This window comes from Crocodylus siamensis, chromosome 5 (genome assembly GCF_052110815.1).
Source record: "Crocodylus siamensis isolate JL-2025a chromosome 5, ASM5211081v1, whole genome shotgun sequence".
In the NCBI taxonomy this organism is placed as follows: domain Eukaryota; kingdom Metazoa; phylum Chordata; order Crocodylia; family Crocodylidae; genus Crocodylus; species Crocodylus siamensis.
The window spans coordinates 152,002,440-152,020,402 of NC_143399.1; the positions used below are offsets into that span (position 1 = coordinate 152,002,440).

At 43.5% G+C, this 17,963-nt stretch overlaps 1 long non-coding RNA gene across 1 annotated transcript in view; it reads left to right on the forward strand.

The window, feature by feature from the left end:
• Positions 1–17,963, forward strand: part of LOC149864766 (uncharacterized) — a 120,393-nt gene that overhangs the window by 32,446 nt on the left and 69,984 nt on the right. Inside the window, exon 2 of the long non-coding RNA XR_016442627.1 lies at positions 621–740. This is a non-coding gene — a long non-coding RNA (uncharacterized LOC149864766). The remainder of the gene's footprint in view (positions 1–620; positions 741–17,963) is intronic.

The window sequence follows — 17,963 nt, forward strand, 5'->3', positions numbered from 1 at the left end:
GTCCCTGTAACAATTAAAAGTGTAGTGGAATATTTTTCTAAAATTTCTAATTAATGGAAAAAAATCCAAAAAAATTGGAAATTTGGAAGGATTAATATATACCAAAGCTATCCCCATGCAGTTGCAAGAAAGGGTATCGAATATACCACAGAAGATTACTATTCACTACCTCAGAAGATGATGAAATCCTCTCATAGGTCAGAACATCCTGATGATGAATCCAGACTAGCAACTAATTCAAGGATGTGATTAGCCTTCTCTCCTGGCCTGCTCTTATGCTTGTATTTTTCACGAACAAATGTCTTTCAAGTCCATAGCTTCTTGTTTGGATCTGGACTTCACTAGTCACTAGCTTCAAACAAAGATGGGAAACAGTAACAGACCTCATCATGGAAAAGCTCTTCCCTTTGATTACTGAAAGAAAGGCCCCTCACATGAGCATGAATCAGCATAGGGCAAATTTATTCATTTAGCTAGACAGAAAATCCTAATATGTCACCATGTCATGTATAGCAGTTTATTCCTTTAATAGTGTTATTCTTTTCTCTTTTTAGAAAGGAATTCATTACAATGAGCTTGGAAAGTACAGTCTACTGTATTATACATTTCATTATTCACAGGGACAAACAAAGAAGGATCTTTCCACACAAGATTAATACTTCAGCTGAATACCAGAAGAGTTGACCATGTGCTGGATGGGGGCCATCCATCAGCAGTTTAACATCTGTGATCTAGCTACGGTGAGTCATTGTTAACATCATGAACAAATCATGGATGCTCTATGGTCTTAACATGGTTTATAGGCCTTGTATGAATAGAATGTGTGTTCTGTCTGGGGATTTCAAAATGAGGATGGTCTAAATTAGATGTAAAGAACGGCTAGGGAAGAAAGAGGCCCAACAGTTCTTAAAAAGTAGACCCATTTGAGAACTGTTTGCAAATGTTTTGGCCTTCAGCCCTTCTGTACATAGGAGAGCGGTGAGTAACCAGAGGAAGTTAAAAAAAAAAAATAGCAGTTAAGAAAAGAAGGAAGGTGCTCAACTCCAGTACAGAGCTGTAGGCTTTAATCTATAAAGTCATTTATAGCTTTTATGCTCGGCACAGCTACATGTGCATTCATATACTTTAGTTAATGTGCATTAAATCTAGTACCTCCATTGTGAGGTACTAGGAAAATGCTCATCAGCCTGCCTTAATGTGAATGAGCTAAAGAGCATGTTTTTTAGTGATGCTTTAATGCACAATAAAATAGGCTAATGTGCATTAAAGTGCATGTGTAGATGTGCCCCTGTCAACACAGGGGAATCTCTTACATGTACAGTTCTGTATCTACTGCCTCTCCCCCAGTACAGGGGGCTGGTGTGGCACAGTGTAGTTCATGCTGATGGAGAACAGAGGATGTTTTGCATAGCTGCTTACTCACTGCTGGGGTTCTGCCAAGTAAAGACAGTTTTAATGTGGTAACGACTTAATAGGAGACCTGTTGGCAGATGCTGCACAAGGCAGTGACTGGGTAATGCCCATCTCCTCACCAAGGCCCTGATCCCTGATGAATCCTGGGAGACACCGTATGTCTCTAGCTTGCCTTCTAGAGAGACTGTCTGATATTAAAGGCATCTATCCTAGCATATGCTAATGAAAGTATCATATCTCAGCATTGATTCCTTTACCCCAGCACTTTGTATCTATCAAAACACTCAAGCTAGCAGTACCCTGATTTGTGCATCTGAGTATTGAAAGAACATCTTTAGGGGAGAGACTTTATCTCTGGAATTTGCTTCCTTCTTTGGTCTGACAGGCAGAATTTGTTGACCTTCAAGCCGTTACAAAGTCAATCTATTCGCTCAGGGGGAAAACTTTTGTTTGGGAGCGTCTCCTTTTCTGTGGCTCAGGGAGTGTTATTGTGGATATTGTGTCAGTTTAGATTTATTTTATAATATGTGCTTTAAAATATTGATTGCTTCTGCATCTAAGATTTTATTGTAGGCTTTCTGTATCGAGCAAATAAATAAATAAGTCAGGAGGTACAAGGTGCTGTTTGGGGACACTGAGCTATAGTAATTCATAATTTGCAGCTTGTTCTGTCCCTGATGAATGAGCACCAAGTTAATCCAAGCTCTGGGTGCAGTTTTATCTGTGCCTTCGTTGAAAAGAAACAAGATATTGGTGTCAGTATACACTGGTCAGGATCACTTTCTACAAGTTTAGTTGAAGGGCAGATTCTGGCGGGGAACATGAATAGCTTTATAAATTGCCTTCAAAAGTAGCACAGAATCTTTCAGTCAGTTTTAAAAGAACTGTTTACCGTTGCATATGGCAGTCATTATTTGGAATAATAAACCCTCTGAGAATCTGAACATTCATGGGCCAACAGATGGGTCAACTGGCTTAGCAATTTAACAAAGTAATTTATTTCAATCACTAGGACAGAGCACATGAAGATTACTAATTCACTTCCAAGGCTCAAGCAACAAAACACCACCATCTCTCGCTGAATCTTGCAGCCATTATGGAAATGCACACCTGTTCAATTGAGTTTGGGACAGTTCTCACTTGGCTTAGATCTCTTTGCTCTCTAAGATATGCAGCAAATTGCTTTTGATACTTTCACAAAAGCTTGTTTGCTGATTCCTGTTGAGATGAGGTAAGAAACCCAATGACAGTCTAAGATACATAGCAGAGTAAGGTCATATGGGTTATATGTATTGTACAAAATGTGAATGGTAAGCAACAATAATAGAGAAATACTTATGTTGTTTTGAATTCTTACTATGCAGTCCATCTTTTTCCCAAACCATTATGGTTTTGTCAGCTAGAAATTTTTGCAATTATTTCTGATGGCAGCAAAATAAAACCTGCTACCTTTGTTTTACCAGCAATATTACCCATACAATACTCCACCTCTTCTCTTTCCAAAAGATGTCTTGTTCATGAAAGCTGTTGAATTGACAGCTCGGGGTGGGGAGTGGGGGAGGTTGAGGGAGGGCATGGGGAAGGTCCCTGTTAATCCATAGATGAGGTCCATGATAGGCATAAACGGTAAGTGTTCCTTTACTGTAGCACTGATGTGCCTCTACCTTTGAGCTGTCATCTCCAATTGCAAAAGAACAACTTGGTTCCCCTAGCTCTTTCATCACTTGAAGTTTCATCTCTGGCTGACAAAGGGGCCAGTTATTTTCAGTTGTGATAATGGGTTTTTTTTGTAGTATGTCTTTACTATTGACTAAGAACTGGCCTGACCAAGATTACTAACTCCTTGTTAGATGTGTGGCCTGGTAATTATAAGGAAATGCCAAACTACTTTAAAATGGGTCTGCTTAATTGACATAGGATAATTTCAATGACATTTTAATAAAGTACATGAATTTTGTAAGAGAAAAGGGGTCTGTTTGAGATTGATATTGGTCTTGCACATGAGCCAATTCATGCTTTTAGCAGCCTGTAGAGCCAGCCTGGTCCATTGAATAAGAACTGGACTGGAATGAGGCAAGAAGTCTATGCTGTACTCTTAGGTCTGCTACTGACAGTTTCTTCATCTGTAAAATGGCAATGATACCTACTTTCTGCTGTAAAGGGCTCTGAGATCTGTCAGTGCTATGTACCATGTAAGAATTAACCATTATTATTAAAATATCACAAGTTTAATAAAGTGAAAAGTAGAGGATGTAAAATCCTGCTAAAATGCAAACAGTATTGCACAAAATTCCATGAAAATGTAACCCAGGTTCACCCAAGTAATGTGCTCCCTTCTCCAGGTAGAAAGAATGGTTGGCAGGCAGGAATGCTGTGAGAGGGATCTGCAGTATGCAGGGCAGGTCCCTTTGCTCCCTATAGAGTTAGGCCAGGACAAGAGATGCTTAACTATATACAGATTTATTAATATTTAAAAAATCAAGGGAATTGATATTAATAAACATATATATACAAATATACATTTATCATATAATATCATATACCCTATACATAAAAGCTGAAAGATTACACTCCTTCAGGTAGCTCCAAGCATTGTGTTGATAATCAGTTGATTTAAATAGACAAACAACAGGTAGGTACAGGTGAGCACAGTCAAAACACAAATATACATAGGTAAGTATAGGTAAGTATATATAACCATCAGGGGAGGGGTTCCCGCAAGGTCCTTTTGCAAGTTTATACTTAACACTCTATTGAACTATCAAATACATAGATAAAAATGTTCACAACATACAAGACAATCTCTCTCAAAATGTAAAGCATTTCAATAACAGGTCAACCTCAATTCTATAATTACCTCCATGGCCCAGACCGGCTGTGGGGGGCATGGGCTGTGCTCCAGCCTGAAGGGGGAGGAGAAACCATCTGTGCTGCCCAGGCCTGTGGCGGGCCCTAGGGATGCCTCCCTAAGGTAATACCAGATCCTGGGAACTCCCTTCAGCTCAAGCTTCCCTAAGGATAATGGCATTCCAGCCGGGGTAACTCCCCTCTCCTGTGGGAATCCCTTCCCCAACAACTTATGACTCTGTGGGTATGAATGGGTGGTCCTCGTTCCATTGACCAAGGCACTCCTCACATGCGGGGGCTCCCAGGCCATGGGCTGTCCTTGGGCCTATGCCTTCAGGTGGCCCCACGCACCATTGTGTGCACTGAGGGCTCAGTCTTCTGCTCATGATTGAGGGCTCAAGCCAACTTCTGCAGCTCCGAGGCCTGAGTCCTCACCTGGGACCAGCCATGGACCGAGTGCGCACAGGAGTCTTGGCCGCGTGTCAGGAAAGGGTGGACCTGAGCTGCCTCGAGCAACTCTCAGGGTTGGGGTCCCACTGGACCTTTCTGTGCCATGCTGATGGCTCTGGGTTTCTGTCCTCACGCTGGGGGCTGCAGACCCAAGCTGCCTCATGCAGCTGCCAGGGTCTGGGGCTCCATGCACCACTGCATGCACCAGGGTCCTGGCCACACACTGTGGGTTACAGACCTGAGCTGCCTTCTGCAGCTCCCAGGTTCTGGGCTCTGTGCACCGGCCCATGAACTGGGTCCCTGGCCTCATGCCAGAGGTTGCAGACCTGAGCTGCCTTGAATGGCTCCCAGGGTCTGGGCTCTGTCTACCCAACCATTCTCTCTCTGCAATCTCTCAGTTCTAATCCTCAAAGAGAATTTACAAACCACCTTTCACAGACAAACTTCATTTCATCAACCTACTGGATACAGAAAGTCATGGACTAAATATAGACATTGGATTTATGACACATTATAACCTGCCTAACATTTGATTCCCCAGGTACCTTTCCACTCTTTACCAGCTACATTCATTACCCTCCCCGACAACCTCTCTCTCACCTGCTCCTCAATTTACTTTTTTACTGACTGCTTTTCTTGCATGCATAGCATCCTCTATCTTCTTTACTCTTCATTCCATCCAGGAAGAGCACAGACTAAAATTGAACTGCAGCTGCTTCCTCAGCCTGACCAAGGGTATTTATACCTGAAAACTTGCAAAGAAGAATTTTTCCAATTATTTGAGTTGGTCTAATAAAAGTTATCAGATTTATCCAAAGAACCTTGTCTGCCTATGAAAATTTCACACATTTCTACCCTATTTCATGTATTTTACAGCAAGAAAAAGCCATCAGTTGGTAACAATGTTTGATTGCTACCAACTCAGGCTGCAGATTCAGACTGGTGACTGATCAAGTAACCATTTAAAAGAAAGTTAATTGTTTTGTAAAAAAAATATGATACTGTTAAGCACACTAAAAATAGTGCTCTAGTAAGCAATCCATTTTCAGAAAGAAGTAGGAAGCATATTTAAATCCATAACCTGGTATGATAAGGATCAACTTAGTGATATAAAATTAAGAAATTGATATTTGATTTTGACCAGCAGATTTTGAATGATTTACTAAGATGAACCCTAACATTGCAGTAATTTACTTATCAGTTTTTTTGCTATCTAAAACACAGGGGCATAAATCTAGTCCATAGGACACAGCCTCTGTAACTTAAGAAGGTCATCAGGGACTTTGATATAAAAGAATCCTTCCTCACCCTATGAAATCTGTGGTCCTTATTGTGGCCAAAGTATGGTATCCTCTGTGGTATCTTCACCCACTTGTGATGAGGAGAATAGCTATTGGAAGCAAGGAAACAATAGGGCCACCAAATTTGGGTGAAATTTATTAGGAAAATCTTTTGTTGAAAAACACAGTATTGGGTTGACCTAAATGTTTTGCAAATTCATGTCAATTTTAGCAAATTGTTTTGGTCATGGAAAAAGAATCTGAAAGTCTAACATGTTGTGTTTTGACATTTTCAAAAGGAAATATTTTAATTTTTCTTTTCAAAATGTTTTGTCACAAAAATTACATAAGCTTAACTAAGTAAAACTAAAGCAAAAAACCAAAAGGTTTGATAGTATAATGTTTTGTATGATCTGAAATGTTACTCACTTTTTGGTTTACTGGAATATTTCAAAACATTTTTGTTTGGATTGACCGGAAAGATTTTTTCTTCATTTTTTTTTTCTTTTTAGTCTGGCTACCATATGCAATAATCATTTATGTACTCATTTTTGATCTGCTAGCTCTGGTAGTCTCTCATTCTTTTGTATGCAGCTTCCAGATCTCTGCTGCATACTGGTTTGTAGGGAGCGCCATTGGCTCTGCATTCTGTAGTTCATCAAAAGTCCTACTGCGAAAAGTCCTGCTGGAGCAAGACTGGATTATGCCCACAACAGTGCCTTAACTGAATCCCATTGCAATGAAATCAGTTCCCAATGACATCAATGGATTTTTGGATCAAACCCTTAAGATATTTTAGTAGGCTAGCCTTCTTTCTATTTCACTTTTGTTATTCCTACTATCCTCACTGGGCTTTCTGAAGTCATTCAGCTACTACACTAATTTACTCATTGATTGGCTCCTTATATTCAGCACTGGAGTTTTCTAACCCTTCCATTCTGAGTATAACTTCTTAATGAATTTAGAAGAGAAAAAGTTCCAGATGTTTAGCAAAATATCAAAATACATTGGTTTTTATAGGAAATCCTTCACAAACCAATAAAAACCTATTTTCTTAGCAAACAGATTATGTTTCAGTTTGAGGTGTGAAACCTTAATAGAATGATACAACGTGCCATTTTGAAAAAAAAGGTTTCCAAATGTCACTACATGCTATCTAAACCTCTCTCACATACATTCAACATCTAAAAATAAAATCAACCCAAACTGTGTCAAAAGACTGGTAGCAAGTATATTGACACACTTTTTTCATCACTTTTTTTCGGTACAAGAGAGGAAACTTACCATTCACAAGGGGCAGACTTTTTTTCCTCCAAATTTACACCAACAGAAATCTTTATAACCAATGGATAAACTGTGCTTTACTTACTGAAAGCCTAACGCAGGAGTTACAGCAAGGCAGAGGACAGGAGTTATAGTAATACAGTTTCCTGCATTGCTGTTATTAAATGTTAAATGACTGGTATGTTGACTTGGCAAAAATTACTTCTAGATGAATGTCTTATATAAGATTAATGAAAGAAAAGAACCACTTCATGGGAGTACTAATAATGCCTAGCTGTTATATAGCACATTTCATCAGCAGCACTCAAAGTATTTTAACAAGAAAGGAAGTATCATTTACTCCATTTTACACATGGGAAACAGAGGTGTAGACATTTATACAAGGTCACCCAACAGGTCAGTAGTCAAGCTGGGAATAAAATTTAGGTCTCCTGCATCTCAATCCATTGCTCTATTCATTATATGTTATTATCTAAAAGAAAATACAGATGCACTGTGAAAGATGCAAGAGTGCTCTATGGAGGTGGCTCAGCAATATAGGACTTAGGTTATTTTTGCATAGCATATATGTGTTGTTGCTTTCTTATAGTTTGCAATTCTTCTGCTCCACTTTGGGATAGTGCATAGGTGTGGTGATGAATGCTGACTCAGAAGCTAACACTTGAACATAGGTCAGGCTCATTAGGATTTAGCATTGTCACCTCTGCACAATATAACAAAAAGGATCCTAAAAAAACCTCATGAAAGGGAGTTACCAACAATAGGTACACTGACTCAGGCGAGATCCTAGCATAAATTCAACCGTCTTAGGGCTTTCCCACAACAGAACCGTGTGGTACTGCACCTTTAAGATGCTCTGATACGACTCATTCTGAACCTCTGGTCATTTGTTGAGAAGTTAATGTTACGTTACACCATGGTGATCAGGAAGAACTCAGACACAGGGAAGCAGATCTGTGTCACATGCCTTAACTGTGAGAGGTTGCTGAACCCTACATGGATCCTTTCATTGACAAAACCTCCTGAGTGGAGTAATGCCCTGAGTGGTAGCTGGAAGCCTCACCAGAACTCAAGTTCTTGGAAATGTAAAGGATAACAGGAGAAGGTTTAGTAGTTCTTTAATCTTCATCTGCAAGCAAAAGGAATCAGCAAAATGGAAAAGGGTCAGGGCATATGTGGTTCTCGAGCTTTTTGGACTCAAGGGTTCCCTTGTTAGACTTGAGGCACCCCTAAGAAACTTCCAGCTCTTAGTTTTTATATTTTTTTTGACTGGAAAAATAATTGAATTTTTCTTTTGTTGCAAGAGAACGCAAAAAGAGCACAACAGGAATGTTTTTAACACCACGGCTTCCTATTTGAAATCTCTGGGTTTATTTTGTGCATCATGTTTGCACACCTAGGGGTTGTTGTTACATGTTGCAACTAGCACATGCTAACTCTAAGGAATGTTAGATATGCTATAGTTAGCAGATGCTGTGAGTGGTCACAGTGTTAAGGTTAATACTAGGCCTGTGTGAAGCAGCAAGTATTCAATCTGGCTTTGGATTCAGCCATTTCGGAGGGACAGTGATTCGATTCGTTGATTCAAATCACTGTCCTAATTCAATTAGGCTGATTCGGATTCAGAGATTTGGCCACTGAATAAGGCTGAATCTCCTGTGAATCGAACAGGTGGTGGTGGTAGTGTTGGCAGCGGGAGCGTAGCAGCAGTGAGTTGGGCCCCACCCTCCACCTGCTCCCCCAGATACCCCCACATGGTTGCCCCACCCGGCCCCAGTGTCCCGGCACTTAAAAAAAAAAAAAAAAAAAAAAAGCCTGGCACTCACCGACTGCAGCAGTGGTGATCAGGGCCTCTGGGGGCTCGGGGCAGAGCCCCCCATGCAGTGTGGAGCAGCAGGAGGCAGTGGGGATCACCCCCCGACCTGGCACCGGCACGGCAGCTGTCACATCGTGTAGGTGCAGCACAGCTCAGCAGGGTGCTGCATGCTGTCCTGAAGCTGGGGCAGCTCCACAAGTCACCTGGAGCCTGGCAGTGCTCAGCCTGAGCAGCCCCAGCTTCTGGACAGTGTGCGGAGCGCCACGGTGACCTGCCGAGGTGCACTGCTCCCATGTGATGTGGCAGCTGCTGCACGGGTGCCAGCCGGAGGGGAGGGGCTGATCCCCAGTGCTCCCCACTGCACGGGGGTGCTCTGCCACAAGCCCCCAGAGGCCCAGATCGCTGCTGCTGCAGCCAGTGGGGGCAGGGCGTTTTTTTTAAGTGCCAGGATGCTGGGGCTGGGTGGGGCAGCCACCCATGGTCTTCTCCCCCCTCCTCCATTTTCCCCGCTCCCTACTTATGGGCATAGAGCCCAGGTCCAGCTCCCTGCAGTGGCGAGAAGGGGCTGCCCAAATCTCTGAATTGATTCAGAGGCTCTCTGCCTCACTGCCCCCTCCGTCCCTTTTACCCTTGCTCCTCTTTCTTCCTGTCCCCCTCCCCCCTACTCCATCCCGCCTCCCCACCAACCTATGACTGCCCAGCTGTCCCTGGCTATCAGTTTGAGGCTGTAGTGTTCTGAATGATAGCTAGTCCATGTCAGGGGTGGGAGTGCACTGGAAGTGGTGCCTCCTGGGATACCTGTCTCTGGGGGACAGGCAATTGAGGTGACCACCCCAGGCCCCGTGCTTTGGGGGGCCCCACAGAGCCGGGTGGAGCGGCCGCGGCTGGTCACTCCAAATCACTGCTGCCGCCAGCTTTGCATCCAGCTTCTTGCCACCCCCCTCTCTCCCCCTCCCCCCTGCCGCCGCTGGCTTCTTCACATCCGGACTCCGCACAAGCTGATTTGCCCCGGGCCCCAGGCCCTGCACCCTGCTAGGATTGTCTCTGCATGAGGACTGCAAATTGGTGGAATTAGCCTTATGGAACAGACTGACATTGCTGAAGCACAAAATCCCTAACAGCAGCTGAAGATAATCCTTGCCTGAAAAGGGCGGTCTCTGAGATGCTGAGGGAGTATTTAGCTCATCTCTTCCTGCCTTAGTGTTCAGACACTTCTGTCTTAAGAGCATTTTACCACATTTGTAAAGATAACATGTATACATTGTAACAGTGTTAGCATTGCATGGCACCTCACAGTACCCATGGAAGTGTTGCACAAAGGCGGTTCGTTTCCCTGGAGGCGACGCAGAGATCACAGACACACAGACATCAGTCGGCACAAAAGGATGTATTTGTTTGCAAACAAAGGTCAGAGAGTGGAGCTTTGAAGCTCAGATCACCTCTCTGGCCAACTAAATGCATTTGCAAGAGGAATTTATCTTCTCTCTCCTGGGCATGTGTGCAGACACAGGAATTCTTGCAGCTTACTTCCATTTCATACAAACATACATGTAACTACATCATTACATACATCGCATGTATAGTATAATTAGCTATTTGAGTATGCAGGGCGGAGCGGTAAATATGCAACAGCTCATTAAGCATGCTCAATGCTACAAGAGTTCAAAAGTTTATACCCCAAGGCCATGCAACTAAATTCTAGTCTCTGTAATCAGTAGGAGAAAGTTTAAGGAGGATGGGGGAGAGGAGCCTTGGACAGTATTTCTTTCTTATCAGGAGCAAGATGCTAGCTGTGCATTTCTAACAGAAGGATCTCAGGGCACCCTAGGGTGCAGTATCACCCTCATTCAGAATCACTTGTCTCCAGGTGCAAAGTATCCAGATGCTCTGTGGCTCATCCTAAAAGCTCACGTCATGTAACCCACACTGATGTGCCAAGCCTTACTTATCAGGATTAACACTGTGTTTCCTTGATTTGATGAACAGGGCTATGATTCAGCACATTCCAATTCCTGAGTACTATCCAGAAAAGAAACCTTCTAGGAAATAGTGTGTAGTTCAGTGTGGAACAATTCTGTCTTTTCGTAATGGTTCTAACAGTGGAAGTTGTGTCAGCTCTCTATCACACGCAACTTTGTTGTTCAGCTAACAGTTTGACTTTTTACATTTGTCATGGTATGACCATCCAAGGATCCTTTGAAATAGGTCCTCGTGACTATGATTTGGGACAGCTGGTCATTTGGGATTTACAGAAATGTGAAAGAGCAATGTGTGTGGAGAACATGAGAGCATGCAGGAAGCATACAGGACAATTTCGGGTGACCTTATGCAGGGTATGTTTGTCAACTTAACCCCAAGTAAACAACAGTGTTTCAGGAGCAGGAGAACCAGCACAGCTTGTTGGGACTATGAGAAAGCCAACTCCAGCTCCATATCTTCAGGATGAGGAAGCAGATATTCATGGATCTATGCAAGCAGCTGGCCTCAGTCCTCCAGCATACAGCATATGCTACAGTCTACAGAGCAGCAGTTCCCAAACTATGGGTCGTAACCCCAAATGGAGTCGCAACATCAGCAGATGGAGTTGTGGGGTGGGGGCCTGTGGGTTGGAAGTCAAGAACCATGCTGAGGAAATGGGGCCATAAATGGGGTCATGCTGAGGAAAAGTTTGGAAAGCACTGGTATAGAGCCTATATCAGAGCAGAAGCACATTGCTGTCACAATCTGGAAACTGGCTAACTGCTATGAGTCCACAGCTAAGCAATTTGGTGTTAACTATCAACTGGTGGTCTGGTGGTGGTGGTAGTTTGCAAGATTGTCATGAAAGTTGCTTACCTGTGGGTAGTCAGAATGAGGCATCTGCCTGAAATAATAACTGGATTTCAATATGGGGTTTCCCAGATGTGCCAGGTACATACATTCCCATAGTTGTCCTCTGATGAAACCAGAGACTATATGGACCACAAGAGCTATGACTGCTTGGTTTTGCAGGGCTTGGAGGTTGGCAGGTGCAGGTTTATGAATGTCAGTGTGAAAGGCAATGACAGGGTGCATGATGACATATTTCCACATTTAGAACCATATGACCTCCTATGACATGGCTGTCAGTGGCATGTAGGTGTCAAATACTATCTTTTATGCCTTGCTTATGAAGCTATAACCAGACAACATGGGGGGCCACACAGAACATCTAGCTACACTCTTAGCAGTTCCAAGATGGAAATGTAGTACCCATTGGGAAGACTGAGGGCAAGAGAGCACAGTGCCCAAAATTGGATCCCAGTGTTAGAAATTTGATATGTCTAACAGTCTGTTCCATGAGGCCACATGATAGTTCCAGAGCTACATGTGTTTGTTTCCACAAGGAGTGGAAGCTGGACACTGATGGTCTCCTTAGTTAATTTGCAAAACTAGAAAGCATCCCCAGTATACAGTAAGTACCCACAGTCAGGGGAGATAAAGAAAATTAGTAATGCCAACTGTGCTTGCAGCCATGCCATACATGGGAATGTTTAATACCTAAGTTTCTGCTCACATGTGCTGTTTTACAGATCGTAAGACACCTTGGAACACATTGTTCTGACTTGTTACAGGGTTTAGAATTGCAAAACCTTGAACTCGTATTTCTACATTTTTTACAGTGAAGTGGCTGCTAACCTGCAAGGGGTATTTTGTGCCTGATAGTTTTATGGCCAGTTGTAAGAAAAGGGCTGATTTTTTTTCTTAGTCAGTATCTATTTAAATGTAACTTTCTCTGCATGCTATTTTGCAGTCACAGAGTGCCATCACTGGTGTATCTAGATTGCTGCCTGTTTCTTTATTTTTCAGCAAAAATTTTTGGCATACCTGCAGCTTTCCATTTCATCATGACTGGGTGGACAGCAATAAGTGGTTAAAAAAACACAGAATCTTATTAAACTTCCAAATATATTTAGTGAAAAACTTCAGAGTGCAATCAGCCTGGTGATGACTTACCAAAAGTTAGTGTGCTTTAACTTCAAAACAATGCATAAACAAGGCCAAAGAAGGCCCACGTGCAACAGAGAACTAAAACTAAGTGCATGGTTTGAAAAGCTTAAAAGGAGCATCAGATGGCTTCACTAATAGTGATGCCTGATGCTTGCACTGTACCTCTTGTCTGGGTTTTCTTGTATCTGTGGTGTGGGAGTGGAATGAAAAGGGAGCAGTTGGCTCCTAGAGTTGCTAGAAGTGTTCAAGTCACAAGGGACTGTCTGCACTGTCTGCATGTCATGGCAGCACACAGGAGAGGCTGAGGAGCAAGTACTTGAAGAGATCCTAGTGCCTGATTCAGAACTTTGAGAAGTACCTATCTGTGTAGCTGGTACTGCTTAGAGATAGCCCATATGGAGGCGTATATTTCAAGCATCAGAATTAAAATCTGGATTTGTTTCATCAAATTTCTATCATGTTTCATCAGCTCTTGTCCCTGTGAGGCCCTCAGTCCTTGTGAGTGCTTGGATCTCTTTATCTGCAGTGTGAACAGGATCTTCAAGTGTTCCTGGTCCCGCTCCCTCTGTATATTTTCCCCTTCAAGAGAAAAGCCTCTTACTCCTCCAGTGTCAGCAGTCACTCTCAGCATTCTGTGCCATTTATTTGTGATGCCATTGACATTGCTCTTTCTTTTGGCCCTCTGCATCTCAGGCCAATTGATGGGACATTTGGCTCAAATCTCAAACTGCTTGTGATGGAGTCTCTTCTTCAAGCACGCAAGCACCTCTTTGATACAGCAGGGTTGCCCGATTGCATGGGTGGGGCATTACCAGGTCTCTGATTTATATTCTTTGCTTTCTGGTAGAGTTGTTTCATATGTATGATGTGCTTTTGGTACCACAACCTGATCCAGTGCATACTCAGTTGAGTATGCTGCTTTAAAATTATATTGTGGTGCTAGACATTCCTTGTTCTTTGTCTTAAATCTGAATTTTGCTTGCTAAATTTTACTCCAGAGACTGACCAAGATTCAATTGTGCTCCTTTGCCTGCTAGTTCCCTGCTGGAAGCACATATTTGACTGGGCAGAGCTGTGCCAGAGTCTGGGGGAGGCCACAAAAAATGAGGAGTTAAATTCTGTCTTGGGAGTGATAAAGTGCCAACCAAATTCAGGCAGTAGATGGAGAAAAGGGCATGTAGGAGGGTCATAAGACACAGCAACAGGGAGGAACGCAGGAGTAGTGGAAGATTATGTGCTTCCAGCAGGCAACTAGCAAGCAGAAGAGCACAATTTAAAAGCTTGTAAGTCCTGTGGCTTACAACTACATGGCAACCACACTACAAATTGGCCGTGTACAGCAGCAAGTCACAGATAACATGGGCAGGCTGGAGTCCAAGCAGAGCCTTTGGGCTGAGAAAAGTGTAAAGGGATGTCTTGTATGGGTAATTCAATGGCCTGGGCACAAACATGAGCACAAGCCCACAGCTAACAATCAGCATAGATGTACCCAGCAGGCTGTTTTATTCCAGACCATAGTTATGTGCCGGGCTGGCTGGCAGTGACCTAGCCCAGGGGTTTTGAAAGGACAAAAGATGATTGGAGGACTTGGGATTCCCTTTCCGCACCAATCAGGCCCCAGAGGCTCACCCCTCCCCCCCCCCATGTCCCGATTGGCCCCTTGGGTCACCTGGAGGGGGATAAAGGGAGCAGCGTGGGCTGACTCAGGGGAGAGACTAGGGAGGGTCAACAAGGAAGGGGTTTCACAGAGCTGAGCCAATGGGGCAGGAGCAGTGCCCCTGAAGGCAGCAGTGGGACCCTCAGCAGTGTGGCGCATGGCCTGCAGGAGAGGCTCCCCACTGGGCTCCAGGATCTCCAAGGAGAGGCTGCAGCCAGCAGGAGAGGCTCTCCAGCTCCAGCACGGATCTGAGCAGAAACCTGAGAGATTCCCACTCTGCTTCCAGCTCTTCCAATCAGAGGCCAGGCAGCTTGATGTGGGGGTGGGGCTCCAGGAAGGTCAAGGCCCATAGCAGGCTGGAGTAGTGCTGACTGTATAGCTGTATTCTTGCCTATCATGTGGGAGGTCTGGGTTCAAATCCCAGCTGAGGTGACTTGGGGGGAGTAAAGCAAATCTTTTTGCAGTGGAAAGGGACCATTGTGTTTCCTCCCTCTCTCCCCCTCCAGGTACCACGGCCTTATGTTTCCTTGTCTTGTGACATTTTGCATTTTGTGCCTTTTTATATTTCACCAACCCATATTGTTTGATCTGCTGTTTGTGTTTGTTTTATATTTTGTTAACCCTGTTTTTGTCAATGATTGTAAGTGTCTAACCTTTGTTGAATCCTGCCCCCTTGGGGCATTGTCGTGTCCACTATACTCTCTGATTTATGCCTGTTATGTTCCCAGTATTAAAAGGTATGTGGTGAAGTCCCCATTGGTGGTCTGGCTCTGCTCTGTAGGGGGAGGAGAGTCCCTACACCTCCCACGGCGCTTGTGCACCTACTTTGATCCCTTCAATTGGAGAGGGGGTACCTCTTGGAGTACCGCCCAGGTTAGTTAGTTCTGAAGCACTCAGTGATTTTAATTGTCTTCAGTTAACTCAGGCAAAGGAAGCTAACTTTGACTGTATTTCAGAAATGTGAGGAGCAATGCACTCCAGATAACGATGAAACCTATGAGTGATCTTTTTTTTTTTTTTAAATCAGAGAGTATAAAAAGAAGGTCAAAACAGGGAGAAGGTGAAACAACCAATCACACAATTCTGGGGCTTAACTGAGCCCTTCATAAGACCTGCTTATAACTAGAATGTGGGACAAAATAGTAAGAGAGAAACTCCCAAAAGACACAGACTTAACATTGACAAAGCACACAGAATTTGCTAAGTAAAGGAAGTCACTCATTCCAAAATGAAGCTTATGTAGGGTGAATAGTGTTCTTGCATTGTAGAGGATCAAAAAGTCTACAAGAGGCAGAAAAGCTTACAGATCTCAAAGTGCAAGTGCAGCTGCAAATGTAGTGGCAAACAACACAAGCCAAGACAATACCAATCATTTGGAGAAGGATGCAGGAACAGTGGAGGATGTTTTCCAGGGAATGAAGAAACACTAGAAAAGAAGCTGAAATGGTCCAACTGTCCCATGATTCACAGCCCTGGGAAAGTTTCTCTTGTTCTAAGAGAGTAGCTAAATGAGGAACGGGAGTGTTACTTTGCTCTGGAAATCAAGAGAATGAACTGACAGTGTGATCCTTAGTTGATCAAAGTAGAGAAAAGGACGAAACCATTCACTCATGTAAAAGACGAGCAGAATAGGAAAAATACATTACAAGGGGGCATACTCCACTGCCTGTAAGGATAGATTATTAGCTATGTCAGTCTGAAGCCAGGCAGAAGGCCAGGCAGGGTGGCACTTTAAAGACTAACCTGTACAAAAAGCCATAAGTAGACTGTAGCTTATAAAAGCTTAGGCCTTTCTGAATTAATTAATTTTTAAGGTGTAACCATGCCTTGCCTTCTACCTATATAGGGAGAAATTTGTGCAGAGATGCTTGTGGCCAGAGGCATAACTAGCATCTGAGAGACGGGTGGAGGCAGGATGCCAAGAAAACCCTGCACCCTGCCTGCTGCTGACATAGTGCGGATGCCCCCTTTACATCTGCATGTGGGGCTAGTGCCCTGATTGTCCCTCCTTGTTATGCTACTAGCTGTGGCCAAATATTTTTCCATGCTTGATACATCAGCAGGGCTCTGCCATGTGCTCTTGGAGAAGCAGAGCACATACCTGTGCAAATTTAACACCGTTTCTGGAAGTGTCTGTTTCCTCAGATTGCCATTTGGATTGTGTTTCTTGTGTCACTGGAAAACGCCACAAACCTGTGATGGTTTAGAGAGTGTTAAGGTCCTCATAGAGGATGTTTCAACCTGGGGTGAAGCCATAGAAGAACATGACCAGATGAGAGCCTGGAAAGAGTCAGAGCCACTGGAATAAAGCTAAACAAACAGAAATGTAAGGTCTGCCTCTCAGAAATCACACAGCTGGGAGACAAGTGATGCCAGCACTGCAGATGGGGCAAGCACAGTAAGTGTGAGACCACCGCCAGCAATCCTCCCTCAACAGGCAAAGAAGGGTACAACAATTCCCTGGAAAGGGGAACAGTGTAGGGAAATTTGTGCCTTATCTAGCTGCCCAAACAAGCAACTTGGAAGTTCTTGAAAGCAGGTCTTTCTCATGGATGTGGGATATAAATCTCAAAGAATGTGAGGAACTGAAGATTTAATTAATGAAGCATCAGTCCTGAGGGAAGAGACACTCTGCATTATCCAGGGATGGTCCCAAGGATGGTAATGCCAAGAGAATGAAAAGGTTTACTGTCACCTGACAACAGTTGTGCTGAGAAGTGTCTCACTGTGTTAATGCTGTTTTCATGTTTGCTAATCATTACAGTTACACTAGCCTGTCAAAGGAAGGTGTGAGGAACTGTCCCTTAAAGTGGTTCTGGCCTGAGCCGGTTTCAGAGGCGGACTATGTTATGCTGAGGCCATTTTTCCAAAGCCGTTCAGGAAGAATTTAGACACACTGAAGCAGACCTCAGTATGACTCCTTGGCTCTGAGTGATGCCTGAAAAACACAGGAATATAAAATTGTTTTAAGGCCCATATTAACTGACATTGTATTACAAACCAGGCAACGCTCACTGTAGAATAGGATTGTTATGTTTAACATGATGTCAGATAGCCAGAGTTAGTTCTATACAGCAGGGAGGGAGGAGGGTGTAGCATACTCCATATGTGCATTTAGCCATCTCTACACTGGCTGTTTACATAAATTCTAATAATCTGGAAGAATTCCCCTGGTTTGTTCTCTTGGTAGAAAAACTTACCCAGACCCTCATATACAGACATTCAATTGCTGAAGCCACGAAGAGTG